General features: G+C 39.9%; 1 long non-coding RNA gene across 1 annotated transcript; it reads left to right on the top strand.

The window, feature by feature from the left end:
• The first annotated feature begins 2135 nt into the window (after window positions 1–2135).
• Window positions 2136–22157, top strand: LOC129648801 (uncharacterized). Its single transcript, XR_008712874.1, has 3 exons — window positions 2136–2201; window positions 21303–21343; window positions 21711–22157. It is a non-coding gene; the product is annotated as an uncharacterized LOC129648801 (long non-coding RNA).
• The last annotated feature ends 1454 nt before the right edge of the window (window positions 22158–23611 follow it).

Genomic DNA, 23611 nt, shown 5'->3' on the forward strand with positions numbered 1-23611 from the left:
GATCCTCCCCACCATATGGATTTTATTCCACATGGCAGGGAACCAATGTAAAACTGTTAAGAAAATTCCAGGGACCCATCTGACTGCTACAGGGACCCATCTGGATCAATTGAAACTACTGTAAGATGGACTGGAGCCAGGACTTCATTTATTACCTGGCATCCATAAGTTCCCACTCTGAAGTGTGGGACATTTTATTTTATTTTATTTTATTTTTATTTATTTTATTTTTTAACAATATTGTTTTACAATTTATTGTTTTACAATATTGTGTTTGTTTTGCCATATATCAACATGAATCCGCCACAGGTATACACGTGTTCCCCATCCTGAACCCTCCTCCCTCCTCCCTCCCCGTACCATCCCTCTGCGAGACAGCAAAAGAGACACTGATGTATAGAAGAGTCTTTTGGACTCTGTGGGAGAGGGAGAAGGTGGGATGATTTGGGAGAATGGCATTGAAACATGTATAATATATGAAACGGGACATGACATTTTAGATCACTTGGTGTCAAGTCAATTCAGCCCTCTTATCCAACTACCTTTGAAAGGATTGCATTGTAAAGTTACTTTGATAAGTTGCTTATGGTACTCTAGAGAAAGTAGGTAAATATTTATTCTATATATTTGTAGTGGCTTAGATAGCATCCTTCAAAGAGCACTGGCCACCTTTTCAACCGATGGACATAAAATAATAGTTATAGGATAACACTTTCCCATTATATAACAGTTGACATCAACTTTCTGCTAACCAGCTCTTGCTTTTTTGGGTTTTATAAGTAAAACTACACTCTAGTCTACTGCCTTCCACCTTGAACATGAGGTACACTGTGCTACCTACACATCAAGGAACCTCAGTTGCCCCTTCAGCTTTGCTGCTTCTTTGCCAGAGATATTTGGAATACCACTACCTGCCCCCTGCCGTTACTCTATCATCTCAATTAATGCAAGAGAGCCCAATCTTGTGACATCATTTCCTACTGTGAATTCTGGTCTAGATAAGTCTAATTTTCTCAAAGATATTATTGCCATTCTCATTAATACAGTCTTTCATGCCTTAGTAAACAGAGTAGCCTCTGGGCTCTTCCTAGGAAAACAGTAGGCTAGTTTTCTCAACACATGACATAAATCCATTCTAACATTCCTGCCTCTTTGAGTCATTAACCTCTTCTTTAGTACTTTGACAAGGCAATTCCAGCCTGTCCATCTCATTTGGTTAGGCCACCAAATTTCAAGAAGTCATTCCAATACCCTGTTAGCACCAACCGTCCTTACCAGGTTGTTAAATCTTAAATCATAAGAGTGTGTTCCCATGTCAATAAACTCTCCTCTATCCAATCTTATATTCTGCCACTGGTCCAGCACATTCAAGATCTATTCCCACACATGTTCTCCAAACTCCTGCCAGTAATTATTAGCCAGTTCCTACAGTTCTTTCAGTAAAAGCTATCTGTTCCCAGATCAAGAACTATGTTTTCTCTCTCAGCTCAGACTTGGCATTAGTTATTCTTCTCATGGCAATTGTAGGAAAATGGTTCAATTTTGAGGTCATTAGAGTCATCTTACAAGACATCTACTTCAGGTGGCCACTGCATAGTCTCCAGCTAAGGGGAGGCTGCTCTTCTCTAGAGAGGGAGAAAGAACTGCTTTGTCTGGTGTGGAAGATTCAGAGAAAACCAGGAATTCAAGCTGTTCAAGCACATCTCCCAAAATCGTCTTAACCCAAGTGTCAGTCCCTGTCCTTTGCTATCAGAGCTATGATACTAGCAAAGGAGACTTGTGCAAGCTGCAAATTTCATCTCCTTTGCAGCTCTGCCACCCTTACTATTACACTCTGAGCCTAATTACTCCTTTGCAGCTCTGCCACCCTTAAAATTATACTATGAGCCTGATTATCATTATGGAAGTCCTATGGCTAAGGAGATATTGGTCACTCTAAACACTGCCAAGGTGACCTTCTGGCTTTCAGTGTGCCCTAATTTGACAGTTGGCTGATCAGAATTTGTTACTTTCTTTTTTCAAGGCTTCCAAGGCAGTTAACAAATGCTAACAAATTCCACAATCCTTTACCCCCAAACCATTCTAGGGACAGAGATACTGGATAACCCATTTCTTCTTGTTTCATTCCATCCCAGGTGAGATTCCCAGGAATTGAGATGCAGACCAGGGATTACCACCACCCTGCTTATCCTATCAGTGAGGTAAGTGATCCCATTCCAGAATCCCATCCTCATGGTCTGTTTGTGAGGATCACTCTCAAACCAAAGTCATGTGTTATAGTCCTCTGAAACAGACCTTGAGACAAACATTTGGGTACAAGTAGTTGATCTTGGAATTAATCCTAGGGAGTGGGAGAGCAGAAAGAATGAGAGAGGGAGGAAAATGTGACACAAGGATGTGTTATCAAGATTTCTGTTGGGAGTGTTCAGGACTTGATTCCAGGACAAGCACCTGTTTATGTATTGGCTGTGCTGGCTTTTCGTTGCTGCCTGGGCTTTCATCTAGTTGCAGTGAGTGGGGGCTGCTCTCTAGTTGTGATGCACGGGCTTCTCCTTGCTGTGGCCTCTCTTGTTGAGGAGCACAGGCTCTAGAGCACTCGGGCTTCAGTAGTTGTGGCTCCCAGGCTCTAGAGCACAGGCTCAGTAGTTGTGGCACATGGGGCTTAGTTGCTCCACAGCATGTGGGATCTCCCCAGATCAGGGATCAAATCCACTTCTTCTGCATTGGCAGGTGGATTCTTTACCATTGAGCCACCAGGGACTTGCCCAGCACCCCTTTAGAAATGAGCAGGTGCTTCTCAGAACTGTCCACCAGAAGAACTAGAGGTTGGATCGTATATCCACTAGTCTGGACCCTTTAGTTGAGGACATTTCTCCTCTCCACTTTGGGGATACATTTGCCTTTAGGCCTCAAGGGCTCCATGGCCTGGAAAAGGACACTATCGGGAAGTGGAGAGATGGGGCATTCATTTGAGGAGGGTGGATGTCAGTGAGAGGTGAGTCTGAGGTTGAGGTGAACTGTCCACTACCTGTGGCTGAAGTCTAACGTGGGCCTGGGGGAGGTGTTTCAAGGCACTACAAGAAGCATCCACTACAGCTTCCAAAACACCAAACTGACCTGAACCTGTGTGTGGGCTAAGTTGCTTCAATCATGCCTGACTCTGTACGACTGTATGGACTGTAGCCCACCAGGCTCCTCTGTCCATGCATGGGATTCTCCAGGCAAGAATACTGGAGTGGGTTGCCATGCCCTCCTCCAGGGATCTTCCCAAGCCAGGGATTGAACCCGTGTCTCTTACATCTCCTGCATTGACAGGCAGGTTCTTTGCCACTAGCTCTACCTGGGAAGCCCAACCTGAACTTAACTTTATTTAAAATGTATAATTTTCTTCTGGGATAGAAAGACAAACTGAATGGTAAGCCACCCTCAAGATTTCCAGAACCTTTTCATTAAAATTTTTAATTTTTAGTTTTAAAAATTTTCCAAGAAAGAGCAGAGGAGAAACAATGACTTAATCTATATCTTTATACAGTATGTTGTAATCATAGTATGATTTTTAAAGGTTTCCTTTTAAATATATCCTACCAAGATCCTCTGTGAAACTTTTTTATCTGAACTAGAGCATGGCTCTCATCAAAGAATAAATTGTGTCCATGTGCTGGTGAAGAGTGCCCAGACAATGTAACATTCAGCGAAAACTGTTTTGTTTCTGATCAAGTTCTTCCCCAAAACAAACTTGATTTCCAGAATTCCTGAAGAACTTAAATTCCCACAATTTAACCCTGAACTTTAAACAAATGCTGCAATGGTGCCAAGGTGTCCTTTCAAAAACATTCCATTTTACCTTTCTTGTTAGTAAGATTAATAAACAAAAGAACTGACACTAAAGCAAGTGTCCCTCTGGCTTTGCTTTCAGATAGATAGCTTTAAATTAAGCATTTATCTTCCTTTGGAACATGGAGTGTAACAATTTTATTTGTGACCCCATTTCTTCTCTTCCCCAAACAATATTACTTTCAATTGGCAGCTTACAAATAAATAAATTTGGAAAAAACTCATTTCACACTCTCTACAAAGTATTTACTAGGTATCTGTGTATACTTATGTTTAAACTAACATAATTAGGTTAAAGCACTTTAAAAATAAATACTTTGATTCATAGTTAACATCACAAGCTTTTTTCATGGTAAGTTCTAAGTATTGGAATAATAACATTCTAGAAGAAATGTTAGCAAAATCTCTGGTCTAATTGCCTCATTTTTACCAGTGAATAAATTGAAGCCCAGAGGAGTTGAATGATTACCCCAAGAAATGTAAAAAAGAAAACAGGTTGATTTATATAAACAGAAATGCTTAATCTATCAGTAATATTCTTATCTTAAATATTAATACTTATAGTTACTAATAGTTATTAATACAATAATACTAATAGTTATTCACACCAAAACAAAATACGTAAAATTTCAGTAATCTTATTAAAATATCAAATTGTAATCTGCAAAATAGAGCCGTGAAAAATGTTTTATAGTTAAAGATATTCTAATATCAATATCTCAATTTTTTTTACTTATATTAAAATATGTGACCCCGTGACAATCAAGTAATACTACTTTTACATTTTCTTCAGTTCAGTTCAGTTCAGTCACTCAGTTGTGTCCGACTCTTTGCGACCCCATGAACTGCAGTACGCCAGGCCTCCCTGTCCATCACCAACTCCCAGAGTTCACTCAGACTCACGTCCATCGAGTCCGTGATGCCATCCAGCCATCTCATCCTCTGTCGTCCCCTTCTCCTCCTGCCCCCAATCCCTCCCAGCATCACAGTCTTTTCCAATGAGTCAACTCATCGCATGAGGTGGCCAAAGTACTAGAGTGTCAGATTTAGCATCATTTCTCCAAGGCTGATCTCCTTCAGAATGGACTGGTTGGATCTCCTTGCAGTCCAAGGGACTCTCAAGAGTCTTCTCCAACACCACAGTTCAAAAGCATCAATTCTTTGGTCCTCACCTTTCTTCACAGTCCAACTCTCACATCCATACATGACCACTAGAAAAACCATAGCCTTGACTAGACAGACCTTTGTTGGCAAAGTAATGTCTCTGCTTTTCAATATGCTATCTAGGTTGGTCATAACTTTTCTTCCAAGGAGTAAGTGTCTTTTAATGTCATGGCTGCAGTCACCATCTGCAGTGATTTTGGAGCCCCCAAAAAATAAAGTCTGACACTGTTTCTACTGTTTCCGCATCTATTTCCCATGAAGTGATGGGACCAGATGCCATGATCTTTGTTTTCTGAATGTTGAGCTTTAAGCCAACTTTTTCACTCTCCACTTTCACTTTCATCAAGAGGCTTTTTAGTTCCTCTTCACTTTCTGCCATAAGGGTGGTGTCATTTTAGGGACATCTTAACCATACTAGTTTATACACTGTTATGCTATCAGTCTAGTTTTCCAAATCAAACCTTAGAAAATTCTAAGAAACTGTCAGCATAGTTTTTAAATTAAATGGCCTATATAAACACAGAGTATCTAGAGAGCAAAATTTTTAAAACCCCAAGGGTAAAATCTATGACAAAATTCCATGAAAGACACAAACTATCAAAAATCACTCCAAAAGAAATAAATAGTCTGAATAGCCTTATATTTATAAAAGAACTTGAATGTATAGTTTAAAAGATTCCCATAAAGAAAACTGGACACCCACATGGATTCATTGGTGAATCCTCCCAAACATTTAAGGAAAAAATAATGCCAATTCTACACAAACTCTTCCAGAACATTGGAAAGGAAAAACCACTTCCCAGTTCATTCTGTGAGACCAAAATTAATAGGATACCCAAAGCAGACAGACATTGTAATAAGACTATAGACTAATATCCTTCATGAAAACAGAGGTAAATTTTCTTTAAAATGTCTTAGCAAATTGAATCTGTTATTAATGAAGATATCCAGATGTCTAATAAAAATATGAAAATTGCTCATCATCATATATCATTAGGAAATTGCAAATTGAAACTACAATGTGATTATACCACATACCTATTAAAATGATTAAAATCCAAAATACTGATGGGGCTTCCCTGCTGGTCCCGTGGCTACTCCCAATGCAGGGGACCTGGATCCAATCCTTGGCCAGGAAACTAGATGCCACATGATGAAACTAAGAGTTCACATGCCACTACTAAAGATCCCATGTGCCACAACTAAGACCTGGATCAGCCAAATAAATAAATAAATTTAAAAAATTGTAAAAATCAAGATGAATGTTCCACAAAGAATACATGTGGAATATTTTATGAATGTACTGAGGAAGGACATCTAATCTCACCTTGGAGAAGGGAAATATCAGGGAAATTGTTTAGGTGGAGCAGTGTGTGATATGAGTGTTAAAGAATGCCATGAAGAGGGGGCAAGATCAGTAGAAAGAGCTTCAAGGACAAATACCAGGATATATGAGACACTATGAGGCATCCAAGGAACTGGGTAATTCTGGATGAAGAGAGAGAGGAGGTGGGCGGTTGGGGCATTATGGGTCATGATGTGAGTTTTGTGTTTTATCTGGACATCTGTGGAGAGCTATCAAAAGATATTCAATTAGAGATATGGAAGTGACATTATTGGGTTCCACTTTAGATGCATCTACTTGATGCACGGACCTGACTGAAAGAAACCAAGGCCAGAATCAGGGAGGTAGGACTAATGGATCCAAAAGAGAAATTATAAGATTGAATTAAGGCACTGGCTATAGGAATAAAGACTCATTTGAGACCCATCAAAGCAAATCAATACAATTTGGTGACCAACTAGTTGTGAGATTTGAAGGACAGAGACATTGAGGATGATACCAAGGTTTAAGGCTATGATGACAAGGTACCATGTACTAATTTAAGGACTACAAAGGAGAACAAATTTAGGGTAAATAATAATTCGATTTGAGACTTGTTTATTTTGGACCACTTGTGGACATCCACATGAAGCTGTTCAGTAGAGCAAGTCTGGAGCTTAGGAGAAAACTCTGGACTGAAGATATAGATTTGGTTGTATCAGCCTGTAGTACAAAGATGGAACCATGGACCTGGATGAGATCATGTGGAAACTTGAGATATAGATTCAGAAGGCTGCCAAGGAAGGAACCAGAAGGAAAGGAACCGCTGTACTCACAGGACAGGTAGAGGAAGAGCAGGCCAGCAAAAGGCCATTAAGGCACAGTCAGGTAAAGAGGGTCCAGAAAAGATGGCATCTCAGAAGCCAATATCAGAGTTGTTCAGATAGGAGGGAGCAGCCACCATCAACTAAGGCCATATCTTGTTACTTAATTGACTTCTGTGCCAGACTTGAGCTCTAGAAGGACATCTGTACTTCTTACCATCATATTTCCAGCTCCATGTGCACAGTATATATTTAATAAATTTTGTTGAATAAACAAAGATTAAAGCTTAAAACACCTGCTGGATTTGGTAGCAAATAGGCAACTGGGCAACTGAACAACTGAACAACAGCAACAGGTAACCGGAGACCTTTATGAGAACAGTGGTGAGGTTAAAACCATAAAGCAGTGGGTGGAGGTATAAGTGGCACTGAGAAAAAAAGGAGAATCTTTTCAGAGATTTAGCTGAGAAGAGGAAGAGATGAAACAACAGCTAGGAGTCAAGTAGGGCGGAAGGCACATGGGAGGGTTTTAGTCGCTAAACCTTTAAATTTTTTTAGCAATAGTAGATACCTGAATAGGAAAAGAGGAGACTATTCTGAAGGTAGAAGGGATAGAATCCAGAGCTTGGGTGGAAGAAAGACATAAACATGGCAACCCACTCCAGTTATTCTTGCCTGGAAAATCCCATGGACAGAGGAGCCTGGCAGGTTGCAAAGAGTCGGACATGACTGAACGCGCGCACACACACACACACACACACACACACAAATGCTTCAAATAGAAACAATTATGCAAGAACTCCTGTCAGCATGATTAATTGTCAAACAAATAGTGGTTAAAAGGGATCCATGTCAGGAAAGGATGAAATCAGTTGCATGGGACTGGGAACTTTTGGGGAGACTGTGGGATTTGAGCTGGATCTTAAAAGTCTGTGTTGGGGTGGGGGGCGGTCCTAAGATGGTGGAGGAATAGGACAGGGAGACCACTTTCTCCCCCACAAATTCATCAAAAGAACATTTGAACGCTGAGCAAATTCCACAACACAAGTTCTGAATGCTGGCAGAGGACATTAGGCACCCAGAAAGGCAGCCCATTGTCTTTGAAAGGACTTAGGACAAAAGATAAAAGATAAAAAGAGAGACAAAAGAGGCAGGAAAGGTGATCTGTCCTGGGAAGGGAGTCTTAAAAAAGAGAGAAGTTTCCAAACATCAGGAAACACTCTCACTGGTGGGTCTGTGGTGAGCCTTGGAATCTCAGAGGGCAACATAACCAGGAGAAAAAATAAATAAATAAATAAAACCCACAGATTACGTGCCTAACAGCAACTCCCAGCAGAGAAGCAGCCCAGACGCTTACATCCCCCACTAGCAAGCAGGGGCTGGACAGGGAGGCAGGGGCTGCATTGCTTAGGGTAAGGACCGGGTCTGAATGCCCTGAGGACAATCTGAGGGAACTAACTTGAGATAACAACCCAGACTGTGGGATAGCTATCCCATGAAAACCCCTAACCTAAGACACTGCCAGGCCCGCTCACAGAACAAAGGACTGAGCAGAGCTAGTGGCTGCGGACCGGCCCATCCCCCGCCGGAGACAACCAGGTAAGGGCAGCCAGAGTTGGAAGCGGGGCAACCACGGCCCCAGAGAGGCGTCCTCTACCAACTGCAAGCAGGCTTCGTTGCTAACCAAGACTTCTTGGGATTCTGGATGGTTGACATCCACCAGGAGGGTCGCAGCCAGAGATCAGCTCCCCAGAAAGACACATGGCACACCTGAGAATGCACACTGGTTGTACACCCAGAAAAATGAGTGGCTGCGACAGGGGAGGTGATAAGACACAGCCTCCAACTGGGGGCGCCTGCGCTCACCAAGCAACCTGGTCACCTGAGCTTCTCAGACCTGGGAAGGGCACAAAAAACAGGCCCAACCAAGTCTGCGCCTTTGTGGAGTACCCAAGAACCTGAACTTGAGCGGCTTAGACCTGGGAAGTGCACGCAACCCAGAGCTCACCTCAGACAGTTCCCGGCAGAGCAACGTAGAGCCTGAGCAGTGTAGACTGGGAAAGCACACATGCCGTGAGCAGGGGGCAAACCCAGTGTGGCCAAAAACTGCGAGCACTCCCCACACATGCCAGTGATATTTGTTTGCAGTATTTCTCCCTCCCCACAGCACGACTGAACAAGTGAGCCTAATAAAAGTGACCACCACCGCCCCCTTGCGTCAGGGCAGAAATTAGACACTGACGAGACCAGCAAACAGAAGAAGCTAAAATAGAGGGAACCATTTTGGAAGTGACAGGTGCAATAGATTAAAACCCTGTAGTTAGCACTGACTATATAGGAAGGGGCCTATAGATCTTGAGAAGTATAAGCTGGATCAAGGAACTATCTGAAAATGAACTGACCCCACATTGTCTACAACAGCTCCAGAGAAAGTCCTAGATATATTTTTACTATTATCATTTTTTTAATTTTTTTAAATTTTGTTTTTTACTTTTAAGTCCTCAATTACTCATTTAATTTTCATTTTTATAACCTATTTTTACCTTGCAAAAAAAAAGATGCTATTTTTAAAGCAAACTTCATATATATATATATTATAATTTTTGTTACTTTGTTTTGTTTTTTTAATATTGTATTTTTGAGAGTCTAACCTCTACTCTAGATTTTTAATCTTTGCTTTTTGGTATTTGTTATCAATTTTGTACCTTTAAGAACCCAATCTTCAGTACCCATTTTTACTTGGGAGTGAGATTACTGGCTTGATTGCTGTCTCCCCCTTTTGACTCTCCTTTTTCTCCGCCAGGTTGCCTCTGTCTCCTCCCTCCCCCTTCTCTTCTCTACCCAACTCTGTGAATCTCTTTGTGTGTTCTGGGCTGTGGAGAACACTTAGGGAACTGATTACTGGCTGGATCTGTCTCTCTCCTTTTGATTCCCCCTTTTATCCTCCTGGCCACCTCTGTCTCCTTCCTCCCTCTTCTCTTCTCTGTGTAACTCTGTGAACATCTCTGAGGGATCCAGACTGTGGAGAGCACATAGGGAAGAGATAACTGGCCAGCTTACTCTCTCCCTTTTTGATTCCCCCTCTTCTCCTCCTGGTCACCTCTATATCCCTCCTCCCTCTTCTCTTCTCCATGTAACTCTGTGTCCCTCTCCACAGTCCCTCACTGTGGAGAAGCTTTTCATCATTAACCTAGATGTTTTATCATTGGTGCTGTGTAGATGGAGAAGTCTTGAGGCTACTATAAGAATTAGACTGAAAACCAGAAGCAGGAGGCTTAAGTCCAAATCCTGAGAACACCAGAGAACTCCTGACTGCAGGGAACATTATCGATAGGAGCTCATCAAAAGCCTCCATACCTACACTGAAACCAAGCACCACCCAAGGGCCAGCAAGTTCCAGAGCAAGACATACCACGCAAATTCTCCAGCAACACAGGAACATAGCCCTGAGTTTCAATATACAGGCTCCCAAAGTCACACCAAACCCATTGACATCTCAGAACTCACTACTGGACACTTCATTGTACTCCAGAGAGAAGAAATCCAGCTCCACCCACCAGAACACCGATACAAGCTTCCCTAACCAGGAAACCTTGACATGCCACCCGTCCAACCACACCCACAGCAAGGAAACTCCACAATAAAGAGGAACCACAAACTACCAGAATACGGAAAGGCCACCCCAAATACAGCAATCTAAACAAGATGAAAAGGCAGAGAAATACTCAGCAGGTAAAGGAACAGGATAATTGCCCGCCAAACCAAACAAAAGAGAAAGAGATAAGGAATCTACCTGATAAAGAATTCCAAATAATGATAGTGAAAATGATCCAAAATCTTGAAAACAAAATGGAGTTACAGATAAATAGCCTGAAGACAAGGATTGAGAAGATGCAAGAAAGGTTTAACAAGGACCTAGAAGAAATAAAAAAGAGTCAATCAGTAATGAATAATGCAATAAATGAGGTTAAAACACTCTGGAGGGAACCAACAGTAGAATAACGGAGGCAGAAGATAGGATAAGTGAGGTAGAAGATACAATGGTAGAAATAAATGAAACAGAGAGGAAAAAAGAAAAAAGAATTAAAAGAAATGAGGACAACCTCAGAGACCTCTGGGACAATGTCAAACGCCCCAACATTCAAATCATAGGAGTCCCAGAAGAAGAAGACAAAAAGAAAGACCATGAGAAAATACTTGAGGAGATAATAGTTGAAAACTTCCCTACAATGGGGAAGGAAATAGGCACCCAAGTCCAAGAAACCCGGAGAGTCCCAAACAGGATAAACCCAAGGCGAATCACCCCAAGACACATATTAATCAAATTAACAAAGATCAAACACAAAGAACAAATATTAAAAGCAGCAAGGGAAAAACAATAAATAACACACAAAGGGATTCCCATAGGATAACAGCTGATCTTTCAATAGAAACTCTTCAGGCCAGGAGGAAATGGCAAGACATACTTAAAGCGATGAAAGAAAATAACCTACAGCCCAGATTATTATACCCAGCAAGGATCTCATTCAAACATGAAGGAGAAATCAAAAGCTTTACAGACAAGCAAAAGCTGAGAGAATTCAGCACCACCAAACCAGCTCTCCAACAAATGCTAAAGGATCTTCTCTAGACAGGAAACACAGAAAGTGTGTATAAACGCAAACCCAAAACAATAAAGTAAATGGCAACAGGATCATACTTATCAATAAGTACCTTAAATGTAAATGGATTGAATGTCCCAACCAAAAGACAAAGACTGGCTGATGGATACAAAAACAAGACCCCTATATATGCTGTCTACAAGAGATCCACCTCAAAACAAGGGACACATACAGACTGAAAGTGAAGGGCTGGAATAAGTTATTCCATGTAAATAGAGACCAAAAGAAAGCAAGAGTAGCAATACTCATATCAGATAAAATAGACTTTAAACTAAAGTCTGTGAAAGGAGACAAAGAAGGACCCTACATAATGATCAAAGGATCAATCCAAGAAAAAGATATAACAATTATAAATATATATGCACCCAATATAGGAACACTGCAATATGTAAGACAAACGCTAACAAGTATGAAAGGGGAAATTAACAGTAACACGATAATAGTGGGAACTTTAATACCCCCACTCACATCTATGGATAGATCAACTAAACAGAAAATTAACAAGGAAACACAAACTTTAAATGATACAATAGACCAGTTAGACCTAATTTATATCTATAGGACATTTCACCCCAAAACAATGAATTTCACCTTATTCTCAAGTGCACAGGGAAACTTCTCCAGGATAGATCACATCCTGGGCCATAAATCTAGCCTTAGTAAATTCAAAAAAATTGAAATCATTCCAAGCATCTTTTCTGACCACAATGCAGTAAGATTAGATGTCAATTACAGGAGAAAAACTATTAAAAATACCAACATATGGAGGCTGAACAACACGCTGCTGAATAACCAACAAATCATACAAGAAATCAAAAAAGAAATCAAAATCTGCATAGAAATGAATGAAAATGAAAACACTACAACCCAAAACCTATGGGACTCAGTAAAAGCAGTGCTAAGGGGAAGGTTCATAGCAATACAAGCTTACCTCAGGAAACAAGAAAAAAGTCAAATAAATAACTTAACTCTAAACCTAAAGCAACTAGAAAAGGAAGAAATGAAGAACCCCAGGGTTAATAGAAGGAAAGAAATCTTAAAAATTAGGGCAGAAATAAATGTGAAAGAAGCAAAAGAGACCATAGTAAAAATCACCAAAGCCAAAAGCTGGTTCTTTGAGAAGATAAATAAAATTGACAAACCATTAGCCAGACTCATCAAGAAACAAAGGGAGAAGAATCAAAATCAAAATTAGAAATGAAAATGGAGACATCACAACAGACAACACAGAAATACAAAGGATCATAAGAAACTACTATCAGCAACTATATGCCAATAAAATGGACAACTTGGAAGTAATGGACAAATTCTTAGAAAAGTATAACTTTCCAAAACTGATCCAGGAAGAAATAGAAAATCTTAACAGCCCCATCACAAGCACAGAAATTCAAACTGTAATCAGAAATCTTCCAGCAAACAAAAGCCCAGGACCAGACGGTTTCACAGCTGAATTCTACCAAAAATTTAGAGAAGGGCTAACACCTATCTTACTCAAACTCTTCCAGAAAATTACAGAGGAAGGTAAACTTCCAAACTCATTCTATGAGGCCACCATCACCCTAATACCAAAACCTGACAAAGATGCCACAAAAAAAGAAAACTACAGGCCAATATCACTGATGAACATAGATGCAAAAATCCTTAACAAAATCCTAGCAAACAGAATCCAACAATATATTAAAAAGATCATACATCATTCCCAAGTGGGCTTGATCCCAGGGATGCAAGGATTCTTCAATATCCACAAATCAATCAATGTAAAATACCACATCAACAAATTGAAAGATAAAAACCATATGATTATCTCAGTAGATGCAGAGAAAGCCTTTGACAAAATTCAACATCCATTTATGATAAAAAAAAAAAAACGTCCAGAAAGCAGTAATAGAAGAAACATACCTCAACATAATAAAAGCTATATATGACAAACCCACAGCAAACCCATTATCCTCAATGGTGAAAAATTGAAAGCATTTCCCCTAAAGTCAGGAACAAGACAAGGGTGCCCACTCTCACCACTACTATTCAACATAGTTTGGAAGTTTTGGCCACAGCAATCAGAGAAGAAAAAGAAATAAAAGGAATCCAGATTGGAAAAGAAGAAGTAAAACTCTCACCGTTTGCAGATGACATGATCCTCTACATAGAAAACCCTAAAGACTCCACCAGAAAATTACTAGAGCTAATCAATGAATATAGTAAAGTTGCAGGATATAAAATTAACACACAGAAATCCCTTGCATTCCTATACACTAACAATGAGAAAACAGAGAAATTAAGGAAACAATTCCATTCACCATTGCAACGAAAAAAATAAAATACTCAGGAATATATCTACCTAAAGAAACAAAAGACCTATATATAGAAAACTATAAAACACTGGTGAAAGAAATCAAAGAAGACACAGATAGATGGAGAAATATACCCTGTTCATGGATTGGAAGAATCAATATAGTGAAAATGAGTATACTACCCAAAGCAATCTATAGATTCAGTTCAATCCCTATCAAGCTGCTGCTGCTGCATAGCTTCAGTTGTGTCTGACTCTGTGTGACCCCATCGACAGCAACCCACCAGGCTCCCCCGTCCCTGGGATTCTCCAGGCAAGAACACTGGAGTGGGTTGCCATTTCCTTCTCCAATGCATGAAAGTGAAAAAATAAAGTGAAGTCGCTCAGTCGTGTCTGACTCCTAGCGACCCCATGGACTGCAGCCCACCAGGCCCCTCCATCTATGGGATTTTCCAGGCAAGAGTACTGGAGTGGGGTGCCATCGCCTTCTCCACCTATCAACCTACCAACGGTATTTTTCACAGAACTAGAACAAATAATTTCACAATTTGTATGGAAATACCAAAAAACCTCGAATAGCCAAAGCAATCTTGGGAAAGAAGAATGGAACTGGAGGAATCAACCTGCCTGACTTCAGGCTCTACTACAAAGCCATAGTCATCAAGACAGTATGGTACTGGCACAAAGACAGAAATATAGATCAATGGAACAAAATAGAAAGCCCAGAGATAAATCCACGCACCTATGGACAACTTATCTTTGACAAAGAAGGCAAGAATATACAATGGAGAAAAGACAATCTCTTGAACAAGTGGTGCTGGGAAAACTGGTCAACCACTTGTAAAAGAATGAAACTAGAACACTTTCTAACACCATACACAAAAATAAACTCAAAATGGATTAAAGATCTAAATGTAAGACCAGAAACTATTAAAATCCTTGAGGAAAACATAGGCAAAACACTCTCAAACATAAATCACAGCAGGATCCTCTATGACCCACCTCCCAGAGTATTGAAAATAAAAGCAAAAATAAACAAATGGGACTTAGTTAAAATTAAAAGCTTCTGCACAAAAAAGGAAACTATAAGCAAGGTGAAAAGACAGCCTTCAGAATGGGAGAAAATAATAGAAAACAAAGCAACTGACAAAAAAAGTAATCTCAAAAATATACAAGCAACTCCTGCAGTTCAATTCCAGAAAAATAAATGACCCAATCAAAAAAATGGGCCAAAGAACTAAACAGACATTTCTCCAAAGAAGACATACAGATGGCTAACAAACACATGAAAAGATGCTCAACATCACTCATTATCAGAGAAATGCAAACCAAAACCACAATGAGGTACCATTTCATGCCAGTCAGAATGGCTGCGATCCAAAAGTCTACAAGCAATAAATGCTGGAGAGGGTGTGAAGAAAAGTGAACCCCCTTACACTGTTGGTGGAAATGCAAACTAGTATAGCCACTATAAAGAACAGTTTGGAGATACCTTAAAAAAAACTGGAAATAGAACTGCCATATGACCCAGAAATCCCACTACTGGTCATACACACCAAGAAAACCAGAATTGAAAGAGACATGTGTACCCCAATGTTCATTGCAGCACTGTTCATAATAGCCATGACATGGAAGCAACCTAGATGTCCATCGGCAGACAAATGAATAAAAATGTTGTGGTACATATACACAATAGAATATTACTAGCCATTAAAAATAATACATTTGAATCAGTTCTTATGAAGTAGATGAAACTGGAGCCTATTATACAGAGTGAAGTAAGCCAGAAAGAAAAACACCAATACAGTATACTAACACATATATATGGAATTTAGAAAGATGGTAACGACAACCCTATATGTGAGACAGAAAAAAAGACACAGATGTATAGAACAGTCTTTTGGACTCTGTGGGAGAGGGCAAGGGTGGGATAATTTGGGAGAATGGCATTGAAACATGTATATTGTCGTATGTGAAACAGATCGCCAGTCCAGGTTCCATGCATGAGACAGGGTGCTTGGGGCTGGTGCACTGGAATGACCCAGAGGGATGGGATGGGGAGGGAGGTGGGAGGTGGGTTCAGGATGGGGAACACATGTACACCTGTGGCAGATTCGTGTCAATGTATGGCAAAACCACTACAATATTGTAAAGTAATTAGCCTCCAATTAAAATAAATTGATTTATAGTTAACAAAAAAAGTCTGTGCTAAGCAGAGAAGATGGAGAAACAGAGGGAGAGCATTCTACTTGAAGGGGCTTCTGAGATAGTGCTTTGTATAATAAAAATAATTTTAAAAGAGCTGCTGATGGCTTCCCTGGTGGCTCAGTGGAAAAGAATCTGCCTGCCAATGGAGGAAACGTAGGTTCCATCCCTGGTCCCAGAAGATCCCACATGCTGCAGAGCAACTAAGCCCAGCACCACAACTGTTGAGCCTGTGCTCTAGTTCAGGGAGCCATAACTACTGAGCCCACGTGCTGCAGCTACTAGAGCCTGTGTGCCCTAGAGCCCGTGCTCCACAACAAAGGGTAGCCCCCACTTGCTGCAACTAGAGAAAACCCCTCACAGCAACGAAGACCCAGCACAGCCAGAAAATAATTTTTAAAAAACTAGCTATGGTTTAAAAAAAAAAAGAAAAGAAAGATCCCCTGGATCTTTTTCCAAGCCATGCTTCAAATTTTATTAAACATGGAAAATTTCAGCCATTGTTTCTTTTAAATATTTGGTCTGTCTTCACTTGCTTCTCCTTACCTTCTGTAACTCCAAGTACACATATGATAGGCTGCTGGATGTTGTCCCAAGGCTCTCTGATGGTCTATTCATGTTCTCCAGTCTTTAAATCTCTGTGTTTCATTTTGGGTAGTTTCTATTGCAGTCTTCAAATTCACTGATCTTTTCTTGCCATGTCAAATCTGCTATTAATCTGTGTCCCATCCAGTTTGCTTTTCAACTGTAGATGTTTGAGTTGGGTCTTTTACACTTCTTGTCATGCTCATGCTTTCCTTCCAACTCCTTGAACACATGGGATATATTTATAGTAGCTGTTTTATGTCTTTTACTATTTCCACCATCTATATCATTTCTAAATCTGTTTCTATTGATTTTTTCCTCATACTGAATCTTATATTCCTGCTTCATTGCACGTCTGGTAATTTTTAATGTCAGACTTTGCAAGCTTAATTTTTGGAGGGTATTGGATATGTTTGTAATCCTTTAAATATTTTTGTACTTTCCAATAAGATGCAATTAAATTACTTGGGAAGAGTTTGATATTTTCAAGAGTTGCTCTTCAGGTTTGTTTGGTGGGCACAGAACAGCCTTTAGGGTTAATTTGGCCCTTCTGTTGAGGCAATATGCTTCTGAAGTCTCCCTCAGTTCCTTGTATGTTTGGAAGTCTTTCTATTCTAGCTGGCAGGAACAAACTATTCCCAGATCTCTGTGTGCTCTGGGAACTTAGCCACCATCTCCTTTGCTATGGTTTCTTCTCCAGTGTTGCTAGTTTCCTGAAAATTGTGAAATTTGTGAATTATTATTTAACTGAAGACTCAGGGAGAACCTCTGAAGATATCTGGAACTCTTTCTCATTGCAGCTTCCTTCTCTCAAGTTCTATGCCCTGTGAAATCTATCTGCCTGAGCATCCCTGAACTCTGTCCCGCAGCTCAGGAAGATCACCCAGCCTGCTGGGATCCCCTTCTCTGTGCAGGACCTGGGAACTCCCCAGGCAGTAAACTGAAACATTCATCAGGCTCATCTTAGGCTTTCTTCCTCCTTTTTGGCAGAGATTTCTCTGCCTTGAATTGCCCGTTTTCCAATGTCCAAAAACCAGCTTCATAGATTTTGACCAGTTTTTCAGTTGTTTAAGGAGGAAGGGTACATGTGGTCCCTGTTAATCCTCCACAAACACAAGTGGCAATTCAATGTGTCCACTTTGTGGGCATGCTAAGTCACTTCAGTCATTTCCAACTCTTTGTGACCCTATAGACTGTAACCCACAAGGCTTCTCTGTCCTTGGGATTCTCCAGGCAAGAATACTGGAGTGGGTTGTCATTTCCTCCCTGAGGGGATCTTCCCAGGTCTCAAACCTGGAATCAAACCCATGTCTCTTATGTCTTCTGCATTGGCAGGCAGGTTCTTTACCACCAGTGGCCCATGGGAAGCCCCATGTGTCAACTTTAGACCCTAATGTTTAATTATTCTGTGGGCTCCTGGAAATTCAGCTACCACTTAGAACAGTGCTTAGTACATCATAGGCATTCAATACTTTTTTTGAATGAATGGGATCCTCTTTCCTCCCAACATTGTCCTCAATGAACTTTTCCTCTTTTAAGTCTAACCATTTTCCTAATATGCCAAGAACATTATTGATTCTCTTCTCCAAAATATACCCTGTTTTTTCCTATATTCATCATGGTGTTGTTAACATTCATCCATATCAGTTCTAAAATGTTTAGGAAAGGACTTCCCTGGTGGGGCAATGGATAAGAATCTTCCTGCCAATGCAGGGGACACAGATTTGATCCCTGGTCCAGGAAGTACCCACAAGCCACAGAGCAACAGAGCCCATGCATCACAAATATTGAGCTTGTGCTCTTGAGCCCAGAGCTGCAACTACTTAAGCCCCTGCCCCTAGAGCCTGTACTCTGCAACAAGAGAAGCGACTGCAATGAGAAGCCTGCGCACCACAACCAGAGAGTAACCCCCACTCACCACAACTAGAGAAAGCCTGTGCGCAGCAACCAAGACCCAGTGCAACCAAAAATTAAATAAAAATAAATACATAAATAATTTTTTAAAATAAAATGTTTAGGAACAAAATAAAAGATCCTAAGAGAGAACCTGCATAAACTGTAGGTGTCTCTGGTTAACTTACAGAGGTATCTACTGATACCACCTTGAGCAGCATTTCTAATCAATTGTGTACCCATCACATGGTGATCCAATCCAGTGCCCTAAGTTTTCCTCAAAGGAAATGCTTCATATGCCTCATCTGCCAAAATCAGTCAGCCTTGCCCTGGTCTAACTCTGTAATTTATGGCCTGAAGACTAGAAAGTGCTAAGAAAAAAAAAAAAAAAAAGCTAGTATTAGCACATTGACTCTGTTACTTCCAGGCTACCAGGCTAAATGCTAAAAAAAAAAAAAAAGTCTTGAGTGAAATCATCCCCTAAATCAGATCCTCTTTTAGAAGGATAAAGTAAATTTGGTTCAAAGCTAATAACTGTATTAGTACATAGTGAGCATTTGGGCTTCTTCCATCATCTCTACAGCTGGTCTTCTTTTGTCTCTATTAGCACATTTGCTCTTCTGAAAAGTAGAATGACATGAGAATAAAACTACATATATCATTCCAACACTAAGAGGAAAAAAATCTTTTCCCCCCTCATTTTTTATAAATCAGATGTGGAATTAAATGGAAATACATTTTTAAGTGAGAATAAAATTTTTGGTAATGTATTCTCCCCCAAATTAAAATGGAACATGGCATTGGGTGAGAGTGCCACCTACAAGCCATAGCATATGTGACTTTTTACTGATACTTTCAAAGGGAGCATTTCCCAACATATTGTCCTTATTCTACATCCATTTTCCACTCTGTAATAATGAATATGGATCCTTTAAGTTTTGGGAGAAATTGGCACCACTTGAAGTAACTTTGCTGACAGTCCCCAGACTCCTAGGGCTTATCACTAGCAAGATATGGAAGAATGGTAAGTTTGAAAGGGTTTTGGATATTTCTTCTCAGATTTTGATGGAAAGAGCAGTGAGTCTGTTTATTTAGGCTCACCGCTGAGTCAAAATTAAGCCACAAATCTATTTCCTGATTTCTCTGGGGCATAATATGTTCGTATTTGAAAATTTTCTTGTATATGAGCTATCAAGTCAAAATTTGTTTCTCATATACACAAGCCTCATAATAGCCATATATTTCTAGAAGTCCATGCCTCTCTTCAAACTTCTCCCTTTAGACGTTAGAATCTGAATGGGGAAAAAAAAAAATAATTTCATAGAGTTTCTCTCCTTTAAGTCAAAGAATTTAGGGAGTTCCCTGGCTGTGCAGTGTTTAGGATTCAGTGCTTTCATTGCCGTGAGTCGACGTTCAATCCCTGGTCAGGGAGCTGAGATCCCACAAGCCACGTGGGCAGCCAAAAACAAGAAAAAAAAATTATTTAAAAATTTAGGGAATACACTGCCCAAACAGGGCAATAAAGCAATGAAAATATAATAGTAGTAAAACAAAGCTCTGTAAAAATTTAACTACTAAGCAGAAAAAGAGTTTGATTTTACAGATGAAAAAGGTGCTGAAACATTTTGACCACAGCTTGTGAGGTGAAGAAGGGGCGGTAACAAGAGGATGAGAAGGCTGTGTTTAATTTATTTTCCCCTCATTTTGTTTGCACGAGTAATTGAGGGAAGAGTTTTTCAATGTTGGCTATAATTATTAGGCCAAGAAATTTTAGTTGACATAAGGTTGCAACATTCAGTATGCATGAAAAATAGGGCAAGTCAAAGTCAAAATAAGTTTCTCCTCATGGAGCTATGAGATGAGTGGGAACAGCTTGTACACTAACTGCACAGATGAAGTCATCTTTGTTGTACCAGTATTAAAGACTTGACATAAGAATCTTTCAGTTCCATCTTGCTCTGCCATGTAACGTTGGTGACAGGTATTTAAGAACTGCCTGTTCTGTCCAAAAGGTTCAGTATCTACTGAGCACTATCAGAGTGTCTATGTACATAATTACTGCTCCCAACTGCTTTGAAGCACAGCAGACCATCCATTGGCAGGCAACACTCAGGTTGTAATTCTCCCCTTTGAATTTCATAGTCATTATTTAACATATGAAAAAAAATTTTTTTTCTCACACTTCAAAGACAGTGAATAAGATTTTGCTTTTTTTTTTTTTTTTTTTTTGAGGCCATTTTTATTTAAAAAACAAACTTACTTGCTTTCTACATGCAAAGAGCCTTACAGAAACATAGTAAAATACGTAATGTCTCAGAACCTTTCTCAAGTTTATTTTCATTGCATAATCAGTTCCATTTGGTGGAGAATCCTTGAGATTAGTTCACATTCTGCTAAATGCTAACACACACCAAATACGTAGAATCATAAGGGTGTGAAGCAGGATGGTTCTGCAAAATTAGGGGAAATTAAGCTAAAGATCAGTATGATACTGAAATGTTACATTTTCCACTAACCCACAGGGAAAAAAGAAAAGAATTGGAAGCCTTGCAGTTGAATCCAGGTATGCTTTTTCTGAACAGTTACTTGGTGTTTACCAATGTGAAAGCAAGATGATTCTTCAAGTACTCTGGTTTGAGAATTCCCAATTGTTACTTGATATTCTAATGGAAGAGATATTGGCTCCAAGCTTTGCAAGAGATGGGTATTTTGCAATAATCTCTTCTTTAGAGAAGGGGGGAAAGTGGAAGCAGTGAGAGATTTTATTTTCTCGGGCTCCAAAATCATTGCTGTTGGGGACTTCAGTCATGAAATGTAAAGGTGTTTACTCCTTGGAAGGAAAGCTATGACAAACCTAGACAGCATATTAAAAAGCAGAGACATCACTTTGCCAACAGAAGTCTGTATGGTCAAACCTATGGTTTTTCCAGTAGTCATGTACAGATGGGACAACTGGACCATAACGAAGACTGAGCACTGAAGAACTGATGCTTTCGAATTGTGGTGCTGGAGAAAACTCGCGAGTCCCTTGGACTGCAGAAAGATCAAACCAGTCAATTCTAAAGGAAGTTGATCCTGAATATTCATTGGAAGGACTGATGCTGAAGCTGAAGCTCTAATACTTTGGCCACCTGAAGTGAAGAGCCCAACTCATTGGAAAAGACCCTGATGCTGGGAAAGATTGAGGGCAAGAGTAGAAGGGGGTAGCAGAGGATGAGATGGTTGGATGGCCTCGCTGATTCAATGGACATGAATTTGAGCAAAGTCCAGGAAATAGTGAAGGACAGGGAAGCCTAGCATGCTGCAGTCCATGGGGTGGCAAAGAGTCGGATATGACTTAGCAACTGAACAACAAACAACTTCTTTAGAAATATTGAGTCCATTCAAACATGTCAAAATACAGCTTGCCCTGATATGAAAGTTATTAACATGGGATCTTTTCCCTTCCTTATCTTTTCTTGATTATTAATAACCCCCAAAAATGAGCTGTTTCAAATATATATATATATAATTTTTATATTCTGAAAACTGTACAGAACACCATGGCCATTAACATTAAAACAAGCTTGCTGCTGCTAAGTCACTTTAGTCATGTCCGACTCTGTGCACAGGTGAGCTAATCTCCATAGTAATATTGAAAGGCAGATAAGCAATTCTGGATAATAGACATGAATACATTAACCTATTTATTACACTTTTAATTTCTTCCTAGTACACATGTTGACAGCATCACTACAAGGAAAAAGTTCAGAAAAATCAGAGTAGTCCTGTCCCACAGAATAGAATATAGGCTACATAAAATTATTTAAAATTTTCTGAAGACCTTCATTTCAAAAAGTATACTTTAGCAATACATTTTGCTTAATGCAATAAATCTAACAGTATTATAACATATAACCAATACAAAAAGTATTCATGAAATATTTTAGATTATTTTTCTCACACTAAGTCTTGGAAATCTGGTGTATATTTTATACTCACAGACAATCTGAATTTGAACTCTGGTCACATTTCAAATGCTTAATGTCTAGTGATTACTGTGTTGGACAGAATGAACCTGTAGGGCAGTACATATTCACTATGTTTAAACAACAAATAGAGTCTCTTTAACAGAGATCTCTTGCAGTTTTCCCTTGAATTTTTTAGAAACTCCATTGCACCCCGCTACAAAGGACTTGCCATGTCCCTGTCCAGTATGACTATGCCTCAGGGTGCTCTGTATGCTGTAAGGAAGCAGATCAACCAGAAGCTGGTGGTATTTTGCTTTCATGTATCTTCTGCATTAAAATGTGCCCCAAACCAAAGATAAAACTTGGCTTCTGGCTACATTATTAATCTTCTAGTACCTTTCACACTTCCAGCTTCCCTGGTGGCTCAGATGGTAAAGAATCTGCCTGCAATGAGGTAGACTAGGGTTATATCCCTGCGTTGTGAAGATTCCCTTGAGAAGGGAATGGCTACCAGTATTCTTGCCTTAAGAATTCCGTGGACGGAATGCAAACTAGTACAGCCACTATGGAGAACAGTGTGGAGATTCCTTAAAAAACTGGAAATAGAACTGCCATATGACCCAGCAATCCCACTGCTGGGCATACACACTGAGGAAACCAGAATTGAAAGAGACACGTGTACCCCAATGTTCATCGCAGCACTGTTTATAATAGCCAGGACATGGAAGCAACCTAGATGTCCATCAGCAGATGAATGGATAAGAAAGCTGTGGTACATATACACAATGGAGTATTACTCAGCCATTAAAAAGAATACATTTGAATCAGTTCTAATGAGGTGGATGAAACTGGAGCCTATTATACAGAGTGAAGTAAGCCAG

This window comes from Bubalus kerabau, chromosome 1 (assembly GCF_029407905.1).
Source record: "Bubalus kerabau isolate K-KA32 ecotype Philippines breed swamp buffalo chromosome 1, PCC_UOA_SB_1v2, whole genome shotgun sequence".
Classification (NCBI taxonomy): Eukaryota; Metazoa; Chordata; class Mammalia; order Artiodactyla; family Bovidae; genus Bubalus; species Bubalus kerabau.